This window comes from Lepidochelys kempii, chromosome 7 (assembly GCF_965140285.1).
Source record: "Lepidochelys kempii isolate rLepKem1 chromosome 7, rLepKem1.hap1, whole genome shotgun sequence".
Classification (NCBI taxonomy): Eukaryota; Metazoa; Chordata; order Testudines; family Cheloniidae; genus Lepidochelys; species Lepidochelys kempii.
The window spans coordinates 72,748,192-72,771,989 of record NC_136386.1 but is presented as its reverse complement, the minus strand read 5'-3'; the positions used below and the strand labels follow the sequence as shown (position 1 = coordinate 72,771,989).

Below are 23,798 nucleotides of genomic sequence, written 5' to 3'. Positions count from 1 at the left end.
TCTCTCTCTCTCTCTCTCTCTCTCTCAAAAGACTGTCTGATTCCTTAAAGTGGAAGAAAAAATTATTCTTTACAAATCAGTTAAGTCATTAATATTTTTCTTTGTAAGTGTATAATTTGAATAGAATACAAATAAATTCCAAATGCTTTTGGGGTATCCTTAATATGTTTTTACTATTATATCAAGGCTTTAAAAGTGTAAAATATTTGAAATATGGCAGCTCTAGAGGTTTTCTGTGGAAAGCAATAGATAGCAACAAGAAATAGACAACAGTTAATCTCCATAATTGTAGATATATCTGCAATAATCAGTTCATGTTATGTATTGTAAACCATTACAGTAATTTCTCTATTACTGACAAAGTATTGCTGCAGACTCAAAGGCAAATCCTCTTCCTGTCTTACAGATTAATAGAAATATGCATTGCTGTAATATCATATTGGAATTGATGAAGTGGAAATACAGATGAAGACAGTCTGAAGAAGATTTTACATAAAATATAGTTTCATCCAACTCCCCAACTGAGGTAAGGTGAAACCAAAAAATCCCTAACCCACCTAAGAGTTGTAAGAGTAATAAGTGCATTGTTAAACCTTGATTTTTTGATTTTTTTTCCTTTTAAAATAAGGAACATAAACATTTTCACACAAACCATAAAATGTAATTTTGGATTTGGAGTACTACAAACACTTTCTTTCTGTGCCTCTGTTCCAACTCTGAAAAATTACCCAAATTCAAAAATATTAACCCACATACACAGTTTTCCTTCCTTGGAAAACAAGAATTGCATTATCACATCAGACCAAAAATCCATCTAGTCTGGTATGATATCTCTGATGGTGATCAGTACCAGATGCCTCAGTAGACAGTATATAGCATCTATAACACTGTAGGATACCGTGTGTGTGGGCAAGTTTCTTCCTAATCCGTGGCATAATTGTTGATTTGCATGACATTTTATAAGACTTATAAATGTTTCTCCTAGCTGGTGTTACTATAGTTATTCTTACTAGCCACATCTAATCTTTTTTTAATCCTACTAAGTTTTTTTCCTCAGTAACACCTCGAGTCATTGAGTTCCACAGGTTAATTATGCATGCTGTAGGTTTTTTTTTTTCTTTACTCAGTTTCAGATATGGTGCTTTTTAATCGCATTGGGTTTTTAAAACTATATTTTGAGGGGGTAAGCGGAAGCACCCATGTGATCACCTCTGTTCTATTACTTTACATACCTCTATCCTTTCACCTCGTATGCATCTCCTCAATAAACTACATAGTCCTAATTTTCTTATTTTCTCACTGTATGGCACTCTTTACAAGCCTGTAGTCGTTTCTGTTGCTCTGAATAGCCATTTTTCTGCTTCTGTTATGTAGTTTGTGAGATGGCATGACCAATGTTGACGCAGATTTGATTCAAAGTAAGGGAGGACTAAGAATTTATTTATTGGCACTGTAACATTTTAAGTTTCTTTCTTCATACAATCTAACTTTGTTTATTTTTTTTGACCACTGCTGGACTTGAGTAGATGTTTTCATTGAACTGATCACAGTGATGAGTAGGCCTTCTTTCTGAATAAGTAGAATTAATTAGAGCATTATTTGTATTTATTTTCATGGAACTTCATCTGAACTTATCACCTAAAAATCAGCTGACTGTGATAGATACATGTATACCATAGTCACTACATTATAAACCAATATTATGCATATGTTTTTGTAATTATGAAAGTTTATTAGTCTTGGTGCAAAATGTTCTTGGTCATGTTTACCACTATTGATAATATAAACTAATGATATTTTGTTTGCCCCCCCCACCCCCAACAACAACAAAAGCTGATGTGAGTAGTTTCTTTTGTTGAAAGGATAAATTTGTCCATGTTACAGAGCTGAGGTGAGAAGAAATACATATGAAAAACATAGTTCTGTATTTAATATTTCCTACCCTTTAGTTTTTCTCACTAAGACAACTTATGCTGCTTTCATTGGAGCATTTTGTAGACAGCTGGCAGCTGCACCAGCCTAGCAGCAGGTACCAGCCATTCTGATGGCTCTATTGATGCCTGACAGTGAGGCTCAGAATGGGCAACTTACCACTGCCTCATGGACAAAAATCTTTGAGATAGAGTTCCAATCTGTTGTTGGCTAGAAAGTTGAGACCTAAAATAATTCAGTTATTTTACATAACATAGAAATAGAGCCAAGAATGGGAATCTAATAAAATGATACTTCAATGAAGAATTGTAAGTGATTTATCCCTTTTTTTTTATTTTGAGCAATAGTTCAGGGGAAAATAGCCTGAGCTGAGCTATCCCTCCCCCACACTACACAATTAAGTTTGCCTATGTTACATCACTTTACAGCCACTGCAGTAATTACTGTGGTTTTTCATGTCCACACGACCCTCCTTCTATCGGTGGTGCACGTTCTCACCAGAAATGCTTGCACCGACTTAAGAGGGGCAGTCTTGGGGGGCTGAGAGTCTGGTTTCTGAGCTTGGCAGCTGCCCAGGCTCTCAGCTCCCCGCTCCCTGCAGGGACCAGGAGCCGGGCTCTAGTAGGGAACTGAGAGCCTGTGTGGCAGCTGGGCTCCAGCTGGTTAGCTCTGTGGGGAGCTGAGAACCAGGGTGGCAGCTGAACTCAAAACTGGAGTCCCCCATCCGCCATGAGGTGACAGCCCGCACTGTGAGCCCAGTGTGGGGTTCACCGCACAGAGCCTACCAGCTTTTCTTGTCAATTTCACAGCTGCCTCAGGCTCAGAGCAGCACCAGGGCTCACAGCTGAAGTTGTCAAATTGACAAGAAAGGCTGGTAGGCTCCATGCTGCGAAATTGAGCCTGGGCTGTTACCCTGGAGTAGGGGACGGAGGCTCGAGCTGTGAGCCTGGTTGACAGCTAGGGGGCCAGCTGTGAGCCTGGTTCTGGGCTCAGTTTCGTAGTAGGGAGCCTATCACCCTTTCTTTTCAATTTCATGGCTGCAGCTGTGAGTCCCCTGCTGCAGAGCGGAGCTGTGAAATTGACAAGATGATAGCCAACAGCTAATGTAAGTATAACGCAGTGTGTGAACGGATAGTGCATTGCCCTAACTAGTCCAATATAAGCGCTATGCCTCTCATGGAGATGAAGTTATTCTGTCAGTGTCGGGGGGCACTTACATCGGTGGGAGCAAGGCTGTCGTGTAGTCACTGACATAATTAGGTCAGTGTAAGATGCCTTACATCAACCTAACTCTAATGTGGACAAACCCCTAGACTCAATTCTGAAGCTCCCTCCTTCCTATGAGGATATTGCCCGGGCATCACTGAATGTGAAACATCCATATGGACACTACTCGAAGAAGAGGTTACTGACCTTGTGCAGTAACTGTGGTTCTTAGAGATGTATCTTCCTATGCGTGCTCCAGTACCCTCTCTCCTTCCCCTCTTCTTTGGGCTCTTCATTGCTGGGCGATCAGATAGAGAAGGACCTGAGGGTGGTTTGCCCATGCAGCTCTGTATACCCTTACGGTGGGGCGTGAGGTTGTGTAAAGTTTGTGCACAGGCCAAATGGACACTGCTAATGGAAAATTTCTAATTAAAGTCTCAAGATGAGAAGCTGCAGAAATGTGGTATTTGTTTTCTTAAGACTAGAGAGAGAGAGAGATATTGAACTGTTGTCACTACTCTTCCTCGAGTGATGGATCAGTCTGTGCCACATGGATTTTGGAGAAGACTTTGCCCACACTCCATTCGATTTGTTTCCTTTCAGAGACAAAGTGAAGTAGTTAGAGTGGAGTTTTTTGATATCCATTTGTCTCTACCTTAAAAATATTCTCTGTGTTCTTACAACTCTATTTTAAAGCTAAGAATGGAACGTTCTCTGTTTCGCTATAACATCCACCTATCAAATATTGTACCTTCTAAGAACCAAAGGGAAAGTGCTCATAGGTCTCTAGATTTGTGCAGGAGCAATTAACATTACTAGTAAATACTTAGCGCAATAACGCGGCAGTATGGTTCATATGTGGCCTTGAGCCAAAGAATTTACAATCTAAATTAGCAAACAGAGAACTCGAAGAAAAAGGAAAGGGCTAGGGAAAGAAAGGCGTTAATATTGTTGTATAACATGGGAATTAAATTTTAAAGTGTCATGAGATTTGTCTGTATGATTCCCTTTTCTTGGGACATGTATGTAAACTCAAAATCTTTTAAATAGCAGTGCTTTTGAGGGCGACACCATGCACCCTCATTCGTGCTGGAATCGGAGGGTATAAAAGGAGATTGTTCTCAAGGATTATTTTGTTCTTTCTTTTGTCCCCTCACACTCTTTCTAATGGGAGAAGCGCATGGGGTCACTTGATCAAATCTGTTTCTTAGTGCCCAGTACAGTTGATATCATCAAGCTCTTTGACTCTTTCACAAAAAGTGGGCTCCTCAGGCTCAGCATAATTGTACTGAAGATCTGCATCGCTTCCAGGTCAAAGTTAGGTGATGAAGTCAGTGCTAATACATACTCTGTGCTGAATCTTGCCTAGTGTTCCTAACTGTGTCAGTGGGAGACTGTATAAACAAAAAGACGAAAAGATGACTGACGTTACCCAGGTACAGACTGGACTGATGGACAGATATGTCTTCTCAGTTCACTGAACTGAGTTGCCTTTTACACTGCTTTGCCGTGAGAGCACCTACTCCTGATCTGCTCTCATACAGCCTTCAGCATCTAAGTTACTCTGAGTTATATTGTATGAGTGCTGTAGCCCCCTAGTCATGAATTACGTTGCAATGCAACACCAGCAAACTCCTAGTCCCAGACTTTCCACCAGAAATGTGCATTTTGTACTGACTAGCACCTGTGTTCCCTCTGAGCTGTGCGGTCGGGCGGCCACTCAGGAGTGATTCAAGGGCCGTGCACTTGATTAGCATAGCCGTGCACATCCGACAGTGTGTGTTTAGGTGTCCCTCACTCTCTCACATTCCCCCCCACCACCCTCCCTCCGCTTTGCAGCCATGTTGCTCCTGCGGCTGCTCCTGAGAAACTCCTGTTGGCTGTGCAGAGTGGGGTCGGGGGGGCAGGGAGGTGCTGATTTCAGGGTGTTCCCCTGCCACTGTGCCCCATCTCCACAGAGCAGGAGTGAGGGGACGGGGCTCAGGACTCTAGCAGGAGAGCACTGCTGTGATCTGAGGTCTGAACCAGCCTTCCAGGTGAGTGAGTGCCTTAGAGAGACAGCACATGGTCTTTCAGAGACTTCCCCAGGAGACAGCTCACACAGTCTATCTCTTTATCTCGTGCTCTCTCTCTGTCTTTCTGTCTCTCCCCCTGCCCATGTACCCCATCTCTGCAGAGCGAAGGAGGGGGAACATGGTTCAGGAGGAGAGCTTTCAGAGAGTGCCATAAAGAGGCAGCGCATGGACCTCCCCGAAACTTATCCAGCAGCCAGCACACACACTGTCTGTCTGTCTGTCTCTGTCTCTCTCTCTCATGCTCTGTGTGTGTCTCTCTCTCACACACCCCCACTCTGTCACACACACAGTCTGTGTCTCTTACACACACACACTTGTCTCTCATGCTCTATTTCACAGACACATTGTCTCACGCTCTGTTTCTCTCACTCTCACACACAGAGTGTCTTTGACACTCATGTCCCAACACATACTTGTATTATTGTTGTTGTTACTACTTAGTCTTTCTGCAATCATAGAATCGTAGAATATCAGGGTTGGAAGGGACCTCAGGAGGTCATCTAGTCCAACCCCCTGCTCAAAGCAGGACCAATCCCCAACTAAATCATCCCAGCCAGGCCTTTGTCAACCCTGACCTTAAAAACTTCCAAGGAAGGAGATTCCACCACCTCCCTAGGTAACGCATTCCAGTGTTTCACCACCCTCCTAGTGAAAAAGTTTTTCCTAATATCCAGCCTAAACCTTCCCCACTGCAACTTGAGACCATTACTCCTTGTTCTGTCATCAGCTACCACTGAGAACAGTCTAGATCCATCCTCTTTGGAACCCCCTTTCAGGTCGTTGAAAGTAGCTATCAAATCCCCCCTCATTCTTCTCTTCCGCAGACTAAACAATCCCAATTCCCTCAGCCACTTCTCATAACTCATGTGTTCCAGTCCCCTAATCGTTTTTGTTGCCCTCTGCTGGACGTTTTCCAATTTTTCCACATCCTTCTTGTAGTGTGGGGCCCAAAAGTGGACACAGTACTCCAGATGAGGCCTCACCAGTGTCGAATAGAGGGGAACGATCCGTCCCTCAATCTGCTGGCAATGCCCCTACTTATACATCCCAAAATGCCATTGGCCTTCTTGGCAACAAGGGCACACTGTTGACTCATATCCAGCTTCTTGTCCACTGTAACCCCTCGGCCCTTTTCTGCAGAACTGCTACTTAGCCATTTGGTCCCTAGTCTGTAGCGGTGCATTGGATTCTTCCGTCCTAAGTGCAGGACTCTGCACTTGTCCTTGTTGAACCTCATCAGATTTCTTTTGGCCCAATCCTCTAATTTGTCTAGGTCCCTCTGTATCCTATCCCTACCCTCCAGCGTATCTACCACTCCTCCCAGTTTAGTGTCATCTGCAAACTTGCTGAGGGTGCAATCCACACCATCCTCCAGATCATTAATGAAGATATTGAACAGAACCGTCCCCAGGACCGACCCTTGAGACACTCCGCTTGATACCGGCTGCCAACTAGACATGGAGCCATTGATCACTACCTGTTGAGCCTGACAATCTAACCAACTTTCTATCCACCTTATAGTCCATTCATCCAGCCCATACTTCTTTAACTTGCTGGCAAGAGTACTGTGGGAGACCGTATCAAAAGCTTTTCTAAAGTCAAGGAATAACACGTCCACTGCTTTCCCCTCATCCACAGAGCCAGTTATCTCGTCATAGAAGGCAATTAGATTAGTCAGGCATGACTTTCCCTTGGTGAATCCATTCTGACTGTTCCTGATCACTTTCCTCTCCTCTAAGTGCTTCAGAATTGATTCCTTGAGGACCTGCTCCATGATTTTTCCAGGGACTGAGGTGAGGCTGACTGGCCTGTAGTTCCCAGGATCCTCCTTCTTCCCTTTTTTAAAGATGGGCACTACATTAGCCTTTTTCCAGTCGTCCGGGGCTTCCCCCGATCTCCATGAGTTTTCAAAGATAATGGCCAATGGCTCTGCAATCACATCCACCAACTCCTTTAGCACTCTCGGATGCAGCAGATCCGGCCCCAGGGACTTGTGCTCGTCCAGCTTTTCTAAATAGTCCTGAACCGCTTCTTTCTCCACAGAGGGCTGGTCATCTCCTCCCCATGCTGTGCTGCCCAGTGCAGTAGTGTGGGTGCTGACCTTGTTCGTGAAGACAGAGGCAAAAAAAGCATTGAATACATTAGCTTTTTCCACATCCTCTGTCACGAGGTTGCCTCCCTCATTCAGTAAGGGGCCCACACTTTCCTTGACTTTCTTCTTGTTGCTCACCTACCTGAAGAAACCCTTCTTGTTACTCTTAACATCTCTTGCTAGCTGCAACTCCAGGTGTGATTTGGCCTTCCTGATTTCACTCCTGCATGCCCAAGCAATATTTTTATACTCTTCCCTGGTCATTTGTCCAATCTTTCACTTCTTGTAAGCTTCTTTTTTGTGTTTAAGATCAGCAAGGATTTCACTGTTAAGCCAAGCTGGTCGCCTGCCATATTTACTATTCTTTCTACACATTGGGATGATTTGTCCCTGAAACCTCAATAAGGATTCTTTAAAATACAGCCAGCTCTCCTGGACTCCTTTTCCTCTCATGTTATTCTCCCAGGGGATCCTGCCCATCAGTTCCCTGAGGGAGTCAAAGTCTGCTTTTCTGAATCCAGGGTCCGTATTCTGCTGCTCTCCTTTCTTCCCTGTGTCAGGATCCAGAACTCGACCATCTCATGGTCACTGCCTCCCAGGTTCCCATCCACTTTTGCTTCCCCTACTTGTTCTTCACGGTTTGTGAGCAGTGGGTCAAGAAGAGCACTGCCCCAGTTGGTTCCTCCAACACATGCACCAGGAAATTGTCACCTACGCTTTCCAAAAACTTCCTGGATTGTCTGTGCACCGCTGTATTGCTCTCCCAGGAGATATCAGGGTGATTGAAGTCTCCAGTGAGAACCAGGTCCTGTGATCTAGTAACTTCCGTGAGTTGCCGGAAGAAAGCCTCATCCACCTCATCCCCCTGGTCTGGTGGTCTATAGCAGACTCCCACCACGACATCACCCTTGTTGCTCACACAATCCAGAGACTCTCAGGTTTTTCTGCAGTTTCATACTTGAGCTCTGAGCAGTCATACTGTTCCCTCACATACAATGCAACTCCCCCACCTTTTCTGCCCTGCCTGTCCTTCCTGAACAGTTTATATCTATCCGTGACCGTACTCCAGTCATGTGAGTTATCCCACAAAGTCTCTGTTATTCCAGTCACATCATAATTCCTTGACTGTGCCAGGACTTCCAGTTCTCCCTGCTTGTTTCCCAGGCTTCTTGCATTTGTGTATAGGCACTTGAGATAACTCGCTGATCGTCCCTCTTTCTCAGTATGAGGCAGGAGCCCTCTCCTCTCACGCGCTCCTGCTTGTGCTTCCTCCCGGTATCCCACTTCCCCGCTTACCTCAGGGCTTTGGTCTCCTTCCCCCAGTGAACCTAGTTTAAAGCCCTCCTCACTAGGTTAGCCTTCCTGCTTGCGAAGATGCTCTTCCCTCTCTTTGTTAGGTGGAGCCCGCCTCTGCCTAGCACTCCTCCTTCTTGGAACACCATCCCATGGTCAAAGAATCCAAAGCCTTCTCTCCGACACCACCTGCGTAGCCATTCGTTGACTTCCACGATTCAACGGTCTCTACCCACGCCTTTTCCTTCCACAGGAAGGATGGACGAGAACACCACTTGCACCTCAAACTCCTTTATCCTTCTTCCCAGAGCCACGTAGTCTCCAGTGATCCGTTCAAGGTCATTCTTGGTGGTATCATTGGTGCCCACGTAGAGCAGCAGGAAGGGGTAGCAATCCGAGGGCTTGATGAGTCTCGGCAGTCTCTCTGTCACATCGTGAATCCTAGCTCCTGGCAAGCAGCAGACTTCTCGGTTTTCCTGGTCGGGGTGGCAGATAGATGACTCAGTGCCCCTGAGGAGAGAGTCCCCGACCACCACCACCCACCTCCTTCTCTTGGGAGCGGTGGTCGTGGAACCCCCAACCCTAGGTCAGTGCATCTCATGCCTTCCAATCGGCGGAGTCTCCTTCTGTTCCCTTCCCTCAGATGTATCATCTAGTCCACTCTCCGCATTAGTACCTGTGGAGAGAACATGAAAACGGTTACTTACCTGTATTTGCGTTGCTGGTACATGGATGTTCCCCTTCCTTCTTCTGGAGGTCACATGCTGCCAAATTTCTTCACCGTCCCCCGTCCCCGCAGTGCAGCTGGCTCTGAATCTTCAGAACGTTGGGTCCATAGAAGCATATCCCGACGTCTGTCCAGGAAATCTTCAGTTTCTCCTTTGCAACGCAGGGTTGATACCTGTTGCTCCAGACCTTGAACCTTCTCTTCCAATGTGGAGACCAGCTTGCACTTTGTACAGACAAAGTCGCTTCTGTCCTGTGGAAGAAAGACAAATGTGGCACATCCAGTGAAGGTCACAAAGAGCTGAACACTCCCTATCCATATTATCTTCCTTCTATGAGCTTCCTCAGGAGTTGTAGTAACTACTCAGAGAAGCTGGCAAGATGTAAGCCTCAGTGGGTTCTCCCCAGGCAAACTCCCTCTGTTAGCCTCTCTGGTGTTGGCCGCTCAGCTGGTTTGCAGCTGACTGGTTTTTTATAACAGTCAGGCCCACTCAAGGCTCACCTGGAACAAAGCACTCCCAATTCACGCTTTTCAAACCACCAATCAAGCACATGGTCAAACTGTCCCCACAGCAGACGCTCAGGTACTCACCAACACAGCCTCCTTAATGCAGCCCTTAGCGTACCTCCTCTCAGGCAGATCCCAGACAAACTCCCTCTGTTAGCCTCCCTGCTGTTCGTTGCTCAGCTGGTTCACAGATATATATGCACATATATTCTCTGTAATTTTATTCTTTCAAAGTGTGTTCTTTTAGTTTTTTGATTGGTCTATGCATTTCATAATTTTTATTTCTCTCTTACACTTAAATTTAATTTTTTGAGTTGTGAGTTCTAAAATGCCTAACCTGTCCTGGCTGGAATAATTATCCCTATTGGTAATTCAAAATATATACATATAATATATTTAGGTTTTTTGTTTCTACTGGTGGCGCACATCTGCACATTATCTTGGGGCACATAACAAAATTTATTCTGCACATGGGTGGAAAAAATTAGAGGGAACATTGCCCAGCATCCTCCTGGACAATACAAGCTCATATAAGGTCTGTCACTTTATTAATAGAAAATGATATGCACAAATCCTGTTATCCCAAATGAAGTTTCCCAAACACAATGGTTTAATCCAAACACATTGGTTAGATAAAACAACAACAAAAATTAACAACTATGGAAAGATAGATTTTATGTGACTACAAGTAATGAGGCATAAAAGTCAGGATTGGTTACCAGGAAATAAAAGGATAAAATGCAACTAACACCTAACTTAACAAGCTAAGTGAGTACAAAGCAAAGGTGTTTGTTCCAGCAGTCTTAAGGCTGAACATCTTCCAGTCAGGATTCTTTCCCTCCCCTCCTCCCCTGTCCAATGCTGCTTCCTTTGTTCTTCAGGGTAATGCCTTGGACAGAGAGAGCAGGGAGAGATGATTTGGGGCATCTGCTGTCTCCTCTTATAGCCATTTCTCCTGAACAAGAATTATCTCCCACAGTTGTTCAGGAGACAGTAAGTCTGTGTGACCAGGTCCCTTAAATTGCTTCTTTGTCAAAATGTAGATCTTTTGCCCACAACCTCTCTCCTGCTGAAGTGTGGCCATTTAATCAGGTGATGGTCTGTTTGACCTGGCTGAGGCATTGGCTAGCCTTTTGTCTGAGGAACTTGTTTGTGACTGCCCTCCAGAACATGTTGGAACATGTCCCGGGTAATCCTATATCTTCCGTACAGTGGAATCCTATATCTTTACATATAGCGTTGCCACACACATTTTACCAGGACAATAATAATCAGCAAATCCTGAGTTTTGAAAAGATATATTACACAGTGTGCTTTGTACAGAATTTTTCATAGTCTTGTAGAAGGGGTGAATGTAGAAGTACAGACTGTCACAGTGATGTTATACTGAAAGATTTCCTAAATCTCAATTTGTGCTGACAAAGGCAGAAAGACACAGTATTAATCAAGTCAAACATGAGCAGTGCCTTGGTATGTGGAGGCTTTTGTACTGGAGTTGGTGTATGATTAGTTGCTGGTGACATTCAAACAATCACTACCATGAAGCTGTTAATTTTTTCTTCTTTGGTGCTCTACTGAGGACTATTCTACTAGTTTTGGTTCCCCAGACCTTCCATTGGGAGATTCAGCATCCAGCTCAGAGCCCACGGGGAGTACTATCTACACCAAGACACAGCGATCTTTGGTTTCTCCACAACGTACAGCCCAAAGGTGTTTGAAGGGTGCTGTGACAGGGGGCCCTGTTTGTCGAACAGGGCTGCCCCCATTGGCCCGATGTGGGGTTGGTACACCCTATCACACTGTCATCTGGACTCCCTGTGGGATCAAATTGTTAAAATAAAATGGCCTAACGACCCCTGGCAGGGTTGAGCAAATTATCAATTCACAGCCCCTGGGCGGGTTAGAACAAGCAGTCTGTAGCCTCCAAGCCTCCTGGCTGGGGCAGACAGTAACAACTGGGGTTTCTGACCCTCTGGGCCTGGCAGAACAGTCAGTCAGTCTGTAGAACCTGGGTGGGGCAGAGTAAACAAGCAGTCTATGGGGCAAGCAACAGCAGTTGGGGTCCTGACCCTCTCGGCAGGTCAGGACAAACAATTGGTAGTCCCTGGGCAGTTCAGGGCAAACAGGCAGTCTGTGGCATCTGAGTCTCCTTGCTGGGGCAAGCAACAGTATTTGGGCGTCCTAACTGCGTAGGCAGGGCATAACAAAGAGCCTATGGCCCCTGAGCCTCCTGGGTAGGGCAGGCAAACAAACAGTAGCCACGGCTAGTAGCAAGTGGGGTGGGATAGGGGAAATTCTCTTCCACTAGGTTCCAACCCAGGTCCCTATGAAGCCAGGAAATTCCCTGTTAAGGGTTTAAGCATTGGCTTCTACTACATTCTCTGGGTCACTTCCTACCACAAGTTGCATCTCAGGCCTCTCTCCAGCTGGCAGCGGCTCAGTGTCCCCGTCAACCTCTGCAGTCGCCTGGTCGTCCACAGCGTAGTCTGGGACCACAGTTCCCATCACTTGGAGGGTCTCTGGTGTTCTACAGGAGCTTGCAACACACATCCTTCCTCTTTCTTAGGCAGCCCAGACTGAGCTAGGATTCCTCCTTTTATCTGTCCATTTCACCTAGAGCATGCACAGCAGTGGTGAGGGGGCATGGCCTGTTAGGCCCACAGTGATTGGTATGTCCCCATTGGCCAGCTGCGGGGTTGGTACACCCCATCACAGGTACCATATACTTCATATAGTTGCTCATGTGTGGGATCATCTTAACTTACTGATTTTATCATCTGCCATGAAATACTACATTCCTCATAGTTTTATCCTCAGCACAGAGAGTGAAATCTAAACTCCCTAATGGTTGATTCCACATAAAAAGTGTTCCATGGAAATAAATGATCCCATGTCCTTTCACAAAATTCCCGACTAAGGCAGTGTCTGGTATACTGAGGCTTCGGCTACACTAGAGAGCTTACAGCAGCACAGCTGCACCAATGCTTTCTAATTTAGCTGCTTTAACCTGACAGGAGAGAGCTCTTCCATCAGCTTAACTACTCCAGCCCCATGAGCAGTAGTAGCTTTGTTGGCAGGAGAAGTTTTCCTGCTGACATAGTGCTGTCCACACCAGCGCTTATGTCGGTGTAACTTATGTCTCTCAGGGGTGGTTTATTCACCCCCCTGAGCGACGTAATTTATGCTGACATAAGCTGTAGTGTAGACATATTCTAAATCTGTGTTCTTCCCTCCACCTGTCTCACTCTCAGGGAATCCAGACTGACATTTCTTACACAGTAGTAGAGATTTAAAAAGCCCTTAATTGCTACGTGAATATGACTAAACAAATTAGTAAATCTTCTAATTGTTTTGTTTTATTGGGATAAATCTGTGGGTCAGTCCCTCAGCACAAAGGTGTCTAAATTACGCTATGAATATGTATTTATGATTTTGTGGGTGTATAATTAGTTCTTTACTAATTCCAGTGCAAATTCAACAATATGCTTTTAAATCTTTTTTCCATCTTGGAGGTATACAAGGCTGCTTCTTGAAACAAGAAGACTTTTAGCTGCTGAAAGTTGGATATGAAGAAGGGAGAATTGAGAGTTTGGTCCACCTGAGAGGAGGTAGTTGCACGAATTACTGTAAGAGAATCATGGAGCGAACAACCAGGGTTTTGATAGTGGGGATGGACAGGAAGCAGCATGATTTTAGACTGTTGAGAGCCTTAATATGAAGAGAGGAAAGGAAGGAGTCGGATAATCACAAGGATGCAATCTTGAGTGATTGAGGATATAAAGGAGTTGCTAATGGTGAAGAGGTTTAGAAGCAGGATAAATTCATTTTTTGCTATGTTTAGTTCAAGGTAGTTGTGGGATGTCAGTGAGAGGAGAGCCAAGGCAAGAAGTCTTTTAAGCCCTGATGGAGGATGGGGAGATGTTGTTAGTAGAGAGTTGCATCTGAATTATTGACGTAGAAATGACAGAGAGAGAGCAGGTGAGGTCATTGAAGGGTAAGTGTGTGAAGACAGAACAGCAGGAAAAAGACTGTCATGTAATATTGGACTATCAACTGTCACAGGCTACAGAGAACTGAAGGACAATAAGTGAAATACTCCATCCTCCTGTGGCTTGGGTGATAGTCTTGGTGATGTGACCATGCCAGTGCACATAAATCAGGATGCTAAGGCAAAAATCTCTGACAACTGTGCACGTAGGCACGCGCACACCTAGAATGGAATGGACATGAGCAACACATCTCTAAGACCAATAGTTACAAAAAGGTAGGTAACAGTTTTTGTACACTTTAGCTTATCATGTGCTGTAGTAGTGATGGTTATCAATTTTTGATATTGAGAATATCAAAATAGTTTACAAGTTACATAACAGACAGCGGTCCCATCTAATTATAAGATATTTTTGGTGGCAGCTGGAATTTTATTTTGCATCCTTGCTTGCCTCTTCATTCTGCCTGTGCTTATTGAAGCCTAATAAACCTACTTGTATGTACCAAAGAGTACAAAAGAATAGTTGTGAGGCTGTACATAAGGTACCAACAGTATCCAAATACACATGATGAAAATGTATGATTTTTTTTTTTCAGGCCAGGGGAGTTATTAGTATTTCTGGGAAAATCAGTTTAATTGTAGTTAAAATTTCATTCATTAAACTTCTGCTTGTATAAAGATAACTTGTTGATTTAAACACCTATTGAGTTTATGGAAAAAATATTTTACCTGTAATTATTTCATTAACACTTCGTGTTCAGATATAACTTTTTTCTTTGTAGCTTTTGTTGACTAAGAGGGGAGCTCCTAGTTTTTCCTTTATTCTTCCTGTTTGCTCTCAAAGGCTACTTTGGGCTATCAGTGCTTCTAGCCAAGAAATATTGGAGGCAACTCAGTCCAGAGACCATCCAATTCTGTTTTGTCAGCAGGTCATAAAAAGTCACTTAAGAGGGACTGTAAGTTAGTTCCTTCCCTGGAGGCCGAGCATGGTGTTTCCACAGGACTCTCAGTTTATGCTGGCCTGGGGAGCAACAGATCAAGCTTAGGCCTCTAATTCTGATAGTGCCTGCTTATAGTGAGGCAGAGTCGCCTCCCTCTGGACTTGGGAGGGACCAAACCCAGCCCACTCTTCTCGGGGGAAGTGCCAGGGCAGGGCAGGAAGTATAAAGGGAGGGTCCTGTAGCTCAGTTGAGGCCACAATAGAGAAGGAAGTGGACATCTCTTCTAGGGAGCTGAACCTTTTGTGGGACCCTGGACCAGCAGCCGTGCAGACCAGTGCCCTACTGAGCAAAGAGACTGAGGACCCTGAAGAGTGGCTGAAGTAGCTGCTGCGAGGTGGCAAAACAGAACCCCATCTCAACGGAGCAATGCTAACTAAGTGGGGTAGAAAGTAGCCCAGGAGAACCAGACATTGGGCAGATTGTGGTGCTGGGAAGCAAGGCAGCGGATTTTGGTTTCCCTGCCAACCCAGTGGCGGTACTGCCTGCCACTAACATGGTCCTGCGCTGAGACCCAGTGTATGAGGGTGTTCCCAGGTTCCCCTACTGTCTTTGCCACTCCCCCTATCTGGGGATTGGCAACACACTCATCCCAGGCCTGAAGGCCTGTGGCTTGATTGTTTGTTGCCCCAGCCAGGAGGCTGTGGGCTTTAGATTGTTGATTGCTGTCTGCCTTAGCCAGGAGACTCTAAGCTAAAGACTGGTTACTGCTCTGCTTCACCCTGGGGCCAAAACTCTCAACTGTTGACTGTTGTTTGCTCCAGCCAAGAGGCTGTGAGCTATGGACTGCTTCTTGGTCGGCCCCAGCCAGAAGGGCCTGAGACCAAACACTATTGCCTGATGCAGTGAGGCGGAGTTGCCTCCCTCCCCACTTGAGATCAAGAGACCACTACACTGCTCCTCTCCCAACTTGGCAGAATTTCGCACTGTGATCAGATGAATCAACCTAAGATTTTGCAAAAAGAAAAGGAGTACTTGTGGCACCTTAGAGACTAACCAATTTATTTGAGCATAAGCTTTCGTGAGCTACAGCTCACTTCATCGGATGCATACGATGAAGTGAGCTGTAGCTCACGAAAGCTTATGCTCAAATAAATTGGTTAGTCTCTAAGGTGCCACAAGTACTCCTTTTCTTTTTGCGAATACAGACTAACACGGCTGTTACTCTGAAACCTAAGATTTTGGTTTTACTTCTGCGAATAGCATTTGCTTGACGCATATGCAGAAAAGTAATCAGATTTCTGTCTGCACCATTGAAAGTGGGACGTGCTGAATAACACCAAATTAAATGATTGTTAATTTTACTAGGCATAGATCACAGGGATGAGACCATCTTGTTTACAAAATGTTGGGTTTGAAAAATTAACTTGAACCAAATCACACTAGGTTCAGCAATGATGAACAGTATCTATGTTTATTCTGATTGTTTTAAACTGTCAATAACAAGTTACTTGCCTGTTGCTCTTTATGAATAAGGCTGTTTTTGTCACGGATATTTTTAGTGTAAGTCAGGGACAGGTCACGGGCAATAATGAAAAATTCACAGAAGCCTGTGACCTGTCCTTGACTTTTTACTAAAAGTACCCATGACAAAATCAGTAGCCTCAGCAGCTGCGGAGGGGTGGGCTGGGAGCTCCAAGGTCCCCCTCCGCTGGCAGCTCAAATCTGCGGGGGTCTTCCTTGCTGCCTGTGGCAGCTGGGAGCTCCAGGGGTCCCCTTACCACCTGTGGTGGATGAGAGCCAGGGATGGTGGTCTCCCCCTGCTGACCGCAGGAGTGGGGAGCAGTGGACCCCCCCTGCGGACTGCGGTGACTGGGAGCAGCGGGGATTCGCGCTGATGCCAGGTCCTGCCTGACGCCTGTGTGGGTTCGGAGCTGCAGGGTTCTCCATGCCTACCGCGGCCCCTGCAGCCCGTGGTGGCCAAAAGCGGCGGGGCTCCCCTCTGCCACCCGCACTGGCTGGAGGTCTTTGGAAGTCACAGATTCCGTGACTAAATCACAGCCTTATTTATGAAGTAACCTTGCCATGCCCTTCTTAATGGTAGGCCCTGTGTTAATATTATTGCTAGAATTTGGAAAAGGGCCCTTGGCATCATTCGTTGAACACTGGAGGAAGAGCAAATAAATAAGCAGGAAAGAGACTCCCACATTGAACCTGTTGGCACAGGTGTTTGCCAGCTTTTTTTTTTTTTTTTTTTTTTTTTTAGACAAAATAACTCTTGGGCTGTTTACTATGTTTAAAATTTATGTTGCTCAAAGTATTTGAGAGTTCTTAGGTTTTTTTGTTTTTTTTTTGCAGAGGGCAAATGGATTAGGACTCTGTAGGAGAGGTAGGCAAACTACGGCCTGCAGGCCACATCCGGCCCGCGGGATCGTCCTGCCTGGCCATTGAGCTCCCGACCTGGGAGGCTGGCCCCCGGGCCCTCCCCTTCTGTCCCCTCTCCCCTGGAGTGGTGCCGCTGTGTGGGCAGGGCTCTGGCCTGCCACTCCTGCCGAGCAGAGCGGCAGCGTGTCTAGCTCCGGCCAGGCGACGCGGCTGCCAGACATGCTGCTCTGAGCGGTATGATAAGGGGGCCAAGGCTGGGGGGTTGGATAAGGGGCTGGGGGTCCTGGGGGCAGTCAGGGGACAGGGAGCAGGGGGCGGTTGAATGGGGAGGAGGTTCAGGGGGACGGTCAAGGGATGGGGAACAGGAGGGGTTGGATTGGCGAGGGGTCTCGGGGGGCTTGTCGAGGCAGGGGTGTGGTTAGGGGGCGGGGGACTGGGAGCAGGGTGGTTGGTTACAGGGTGGGGTCCTGGGGGGCGGTTAAGGGCGGGGAGTGCTGGGAGGGGACGGTCAGGGGACAAGGAGCGGGGGAGGGGGGTTGGAGTCGGGGGTTTTGAGGGGGGCAGTCAGGGGGCACAAAGTGGGACGGGGTGATAGGGGTTACGGGCCAGGCTGTTTGGGGAGGCACAGCCTTTCCTACCCGGCCCTCCATACAGTTTTGCAATCCCAATGTGGCCCTCAGGCCAAAAAGTTTGCCCAACCCTGCTCTATAGGGTATCTCCCCCCACCAATCTGCCTCTAGACATCAGTTCTGTTCCTGGATTGAGTGTGCAATGCCCTCTGGTTTGAAAGTATATTTCTATAACACAACACTAAATAAAATCGTGCCAGGTAGGTGAGCATGGAGAATGAGGTTCTGTAACAATAATATCAAGTTGACTCTCTTAACCTTTTTGGCAATTACCAATATATGCAAACAAGTATTTTTGAGCATGGTCAGATTTAGTTAATTGTTAAGATTTTAATTTTTAACAACCTTGAATAGGAAAAGGTTATTTAAGTCTGTGTATGTGCGGGGGAGGGGAATTGTGAAAATAAAATCCTTCTTTTGTTTTCTTTTAGGGGGTGTAAGGTGTTCTGGAGGGGGAGATTGCTCTTGGAGGGGGAAGGCAGTATTCTTATGCTAATCCAGGCTCTGGATAAGGAGCAGAGCAGCCATGCAAACAATGGAAGTGGAGCCAGAAAGTCTGCGATGTAGTCTAGCACGCCTTGAAAAGCATGTCAGACAGGGCGCCTGGGGCTGCTTAGGGGGAAGGGCCCAAGGAAAGGGGAGAGCTTTACTCCAAGTTATTTTATAGAACTGGCAGCTGGCCAGAAGAGAAGAAAAACCTTACTACATAGAAAACAAGAATTAAGATTGGGGCTGAGATGAGAGGGATAAAGAGTGACTGTAGTCTTATTTTCCAGCATTTATATTAAAACCATTGATTTGGCTGTGTTTTGCTGCTGTTAAATATTTTTTTCTTCATTCACGCCAAACTTGAAATTTGTTTTTTTTTAAATAGTAACTATAGTTATTTTAAAAGGCACATCCTCTAGAAATTATGTAGATTTTAACACAATTGGCCCTTCTTAGTCACAAGTTAACTTATACTACCCTCATGTGGGCAAAATATTAATATAAAAAAAATTGTTTGCAGCTGAAATGCCAGTTTTGATTTAGCTACATGACTTTTGAAAAAAATTTAAGACTATCCATATTTGTTTTCTTAATCAAGCTCAACATGTAAAGAGATGTATTTTGTTTTCCTGTATTCATCATGAAGTGACATACATGGACAAATGACAGTCAAACAGAGTATTCATTTAAGAGATGATCTTTTGTCATTTTTATGAAATGCTCCTCTTGAAATATTGGATTTATGTAATACTGTCTACTTTGAAAGCAAAAATACTTATCTGAATGTTTTGTTGTATGGTTGGTTGTGTTTCGAGACTGTTTTATTGCTGTAACAGTAATAGACTGATATCAGTTCATCTAAATACAGGAAACTCTGACCATGTAATTTTTAATTTTTGCAGTGACTGTTGTACAAAACCTTTTTTCTTTCTGTGATCAAATGCTTTAAGCAAGCTAAAGCACTCACTAGGTGTGCTGTATGAAGCTGAAAGCAACGCTGTGTTCACTTCATTAATTTGAATATCTTCTGTATTCTTGCTAAAATAAAATGTATAGTTTTTAAGTTCCCTGTCCTGACTTCAGTGGGACTACTTATGTATATAAAGGTATGTAAGCCTGTGCAGGGTCAAGGCTTTAGTTCTCTTTCTCAGTGTATGTTGGTATGCCTGTTGCTCAGATCAAAACTGTGTGAAAAATCTAGGAGACAATGTGATGTGGCCAAATTATGATGATGCACATTTACCAAAACAGCAATGGCATCTGAATGAAATTTATTTATATTTAAATAGTTTCTCATTTTCTTTTTTTATTGTCTATGAATGCAAGCTTAATAAAAGCGGGTGAATGGCATTCTGTTACATTAACTAATATTTGTTCTGGTTTAGTTTGCACAATTTTAATTGCATTTTCCGTTTGGATTTCTGTTACATTTGGAGATATGCCTGTATTTTGTTCACATTCACATCTACTGAGTCATTTGACATTAGGAAACCAGCAAAAAAACTGGTTGTTAAGCATGTTGTAGAGATGATAGTTTATGTACTGGCTGGTCATAGTATTCCTTACTAGTTTATGCTAGGACGAATTATTGTCAGTTATGCTAGCAAGGAGCATGGATGTCAGCTCACCTATTATCCCAGCTAGTGAGAGATACTGCCCTTAATGGCAGCCAATAATAGAGTTAAAAGAAGGAAAATCATGGGTCAAGATGAATAAAAGTTGTATAGTAAATGAGGGTTATTACTCAAATTAGAAAATGTGTGATGTCTGTAGCACAATAGGATATGCATAAATATCTCATGGCACTGGGAAAACATTTTGCTGAATTTCAGTACTGTAATATTTTGGCAGAAATTCTATAGCAATTATTTAATTGGAATCCCTGAATAATAGTCATATGGGCATGCCGGAATGAAGAGAGTGGCGTTCCCAACTAACAGAATTGTGCAGGACACAGTATAAAGCAGCTACGCTGTAATTTCTTCATTAGTAGTAACTTTAGATATGAAACAATCAGATCTGTCGTAATTAAATTATTTTTTAAGAAACTGTTGTAAGTGGGGGGAAACATAACCTCTTCATTTGTGAAATGCTTTCTTGGGTGGAACAAAATCCCATTCATTAATTGCTGTTAAAATATGCAACATACCGTTGGGTACCTCCCTCCAGTTATTTAAAAATAAGAAATCTTCAGACTTTTCCATTGATTATAAACTCTGCTGTTTCAGGAATCAGAATTGTCAGACGCTTATTCTTCTGTATGAGCAGAAATGCTACTGCAGTACCTGGAAGTGAATGTGTGTTGTCCGTGACTCTTAAAAGTGAGCTACCAGTGTTTATAAACATCCCACAAATAAGACTTCAGCATTTCATTTCCTGTCTTGTGGCTGACAGTATAATATGAAGAGAGACAAGGTGGGTGAGGTAATATATTTTATTGGACCAACTTCTGCCTGTGAAAGAGACAAGCTACACAGAGATCTGAAGAAGCTTCTCTCTTCCACCAACGGAAGTTGGTTCAATAAAAGACATTACCTCATCCATCTTGTTTCTTTAATATCCTGAGACCAACACTGCTACAACACACTGCAAATGCAATATGTAAACAGATACACATTGAATCTATCATTTTAAATGTTATAGGAGTTTGCATTGACAAAGTATTAATACGTCTGTCTTGGCTCTTAAAAACCTAAACCTATACTAATATTAAGAGTATTAAATTGAAGTAGCAAAACCAGTTCTAATCCGAATTATTCGGATTAGGTCATGTTAACAAACGGAGATTCATTCTGAGCAGGTATAAATTGGCATAGTTCCCATTGACTTCATTGGACCAAAGTTTGTTTACACCAGGTGAGAATCTGGCCCATAGATTTTAGTTTCTTCAGATTTTTAAATTATAGTGATGATTTATTGAGGTTCATTTACTGATACCAGAAAGCAGTGGGTCTCAGCCATGTACCCCTGTAGGTACGCAGAGGTCTTCCAGAGGGTACATCAACTCATCTAGATATTTGCCTAGTTTTACAACAGGCTACATAAAAAGCACTAGCAAAGTCAGTACAAACTAAAATTTCATACATACAATGCCTTGTTTATACAGCTCTGTATACTATACACTGAAATGTAGGTACAATATTTATATTCCAGTTGATTGATTTTATAATTGTATGGTAAAAATGAGAAAGTAAGCAATTTTTCAGTAATAGTATCCTGTGACACTTCCGTATTTTTATGTCTGATTTTGTAAGCAAGTAGTTTTTAGTGAGGTGTAGCTTGGGGGTACACAAGACAAATCAGACTCCTGAAATGGGTACAGTAGTCTGGAACGGTTGAGAGCCACTGCTATAAAGTGACAATCCACTTAAAAATCTCTCTTGCCTGAATATTTTTATCTGTTACTGTTATTTCGTACATTTGACAGCACTTAAGTGAAGTTAGCGTCACTGTTTTACTACGGTGTGTCTTTTCTTGTTTGTCCACATTTTTCCAAGAGAGACAGTACTCTACCTGAGGCCTTACTAGTATTGAGTAGAACAGGACAGTTACTTCCCATTTCTTGCATATCACACCCAGAAAGATATTAGCCTTTTTCACAACTTCATGACGCTTGGCTCATGTTCAATCTATGATGCACTATAACCCCCAGATTCTTTTCTGCAGTACTAGTGCCTAGACAGTCATTCCCCATTTTGTAGCTGTGCGTTTGATTTTTTTCCTTCCTACATGGAGTACTTTGCACTGGATTGAATTTCATTTTGTTGACTTCAGAAAAATTCTCCAATTTGTCAAGGTCCTTTGAATTGCAGTCCCTCCCAGCTTGGTGTTAACCACAAATTTTATAAGCATACTCTTCAGATATGCCATTATCCAATTCATTAATAAAAATATTGAATAGTACTGGATCCAGGACAGACCCCATCCTTTCAGCTGGATAGCTAACAGTTGATAACTATACTCTGAATACGTTTTTTCAGCCAGATTTGCACTCGTCTTGTAGTAATTTAATCTAAACCACATTTCTGTAGTTAGCTTATGAGAATGTCTTGTGGGACTGTCTAAAGCCATAATAAAATCAAAGTATATCACATCTGCTGCTTCCTCCCGTCCAGTAGGCTTGTAACCCAGTCAAAGATGGAAATTAGGTTGATTTGGCATGATTTGTTCTTGACAAATCCGTGTTTGCTTTTCATGATAATGCTATCAATTCTCTAGGTGCTTACAAATTGATTGTTTAATAATATATTCCAGTATCTTTCCAGGAGTCAGAGTTAGGCTGACTGATCTATAATTTCTTGGGTCCTCCTTTTCCCTGTTTTAAAATAGAAATACTATGCTTGCCCTTCACCCTTCCGTCATGAGTTCTCAAAGATAATCACTGATGGTTCTGAGATAGCTTCAGCTCATTCCTTAAGTACTCTAGGGTGAATTTTGTCAGGCCCTGGTAACTTGAGTATATGTAACGTACCTAAATATTCTTTAACTTGTTCTTTCCCCATTTAGCTTGTCTTCCTTCCCCGTGGTTTTTAATATTAATGGTGTTAAATGTCTGGTCATAGTTAACCTTTGGGGCGAAGACTGAAGCAAAATAGGCATTCAGTACCTCAGCCTTCTTGTCCTTTATTAGGTCTCCTTACCCACTAAGTGATGAAGCTACACTTTGCTTTGTCTTTCTCTTGCTTCTAATGTTTTTACAGAACCTATCCTTATTGCCTTTTACGTCCTTGCAAGGTGTAACTAGTTTTGTGCCTTAGCTTTTCTGATTTTGTCCCTATTTGCTTGTGCTCACCTTTAGCAATTTGTCCATGTTTCCACTTCTTGTACAGTTTCTTCTGGGTTTTTAGGTCATCAAAATGCTCCTCGTGCAGCCTTATTGATTTTCATACATCCTATCTTTCCTTAGGATTGGCAAGTTTGTTGTTGTGCCTTCGATATTGTCTCTTTGAGACACTACCAACACTCTTGAACGCTTTTCCCTTAGATTTTCTTCCCATGGAATCTTACTTACCAAGTTCATCTGCTTCTTTGAAATCTGTTGTTCTTGTTCTGTTGCTCTCATTCCTTCCTTTCCTTAAAACTCAAGTTGCCTTCCACCTTTTGGTTTGCAACTAATTCCTCCCGGTTAGTCAAATTAAGTCTATAATGGCTGTCACCTGGGTTATTTGCTGGAGGAAAAACAAAGAATTCTTGAAAACTTTGTGTAATGGTGAACTTCTTGGTTTGTTGAGTTTAAGATTTTTTTAAAAATCATAAGTTGTGGCCAGACCAACATTCATGAATCCATTTCGTGTCGTAACAGATTAGAAGATAGAAAATCAGTTGTTGGGTTGTATGTCATTATCAAAATCAGATATTTTCTGGAGAAATTCCATCTTGGACTAACCATATATTGATTAATTAATATTGACTGAGGCAGTGCACTTTATCAGGGACCTATAAAAGAGAAGAAAAAACTGGATTATGTTGTTTTTGGCACCATTTTCAGTGATGTCTCCCTCCCTCATTTACTTTACAATTTTTATGTGCAATTATGA

The 23,798-nt window shown here is 43.6% G+C and overlaps 1 protein-coding gene across 1 annotated transcript in view; it reads left to right on the top strand.

Annotated features, from left to right (window-relative positions):
• Positions 1-23,798, top strand: part of BMPR1A (bone morphogenetic protein receptor type 1A) — a 172,012-nt gene that overhangs the window by 51,203 nt on the left and 97,011 nt on the right. Inside the window, exon 2 of the mRNA XM_073353348.2 lies at positions 407-526. The gene's annotated coding sequence lies outside the window, so the exon portion shown is untranslated. The remainder of the gene's footprint in view (positions 1-406; positions 527-23,798) is intronic.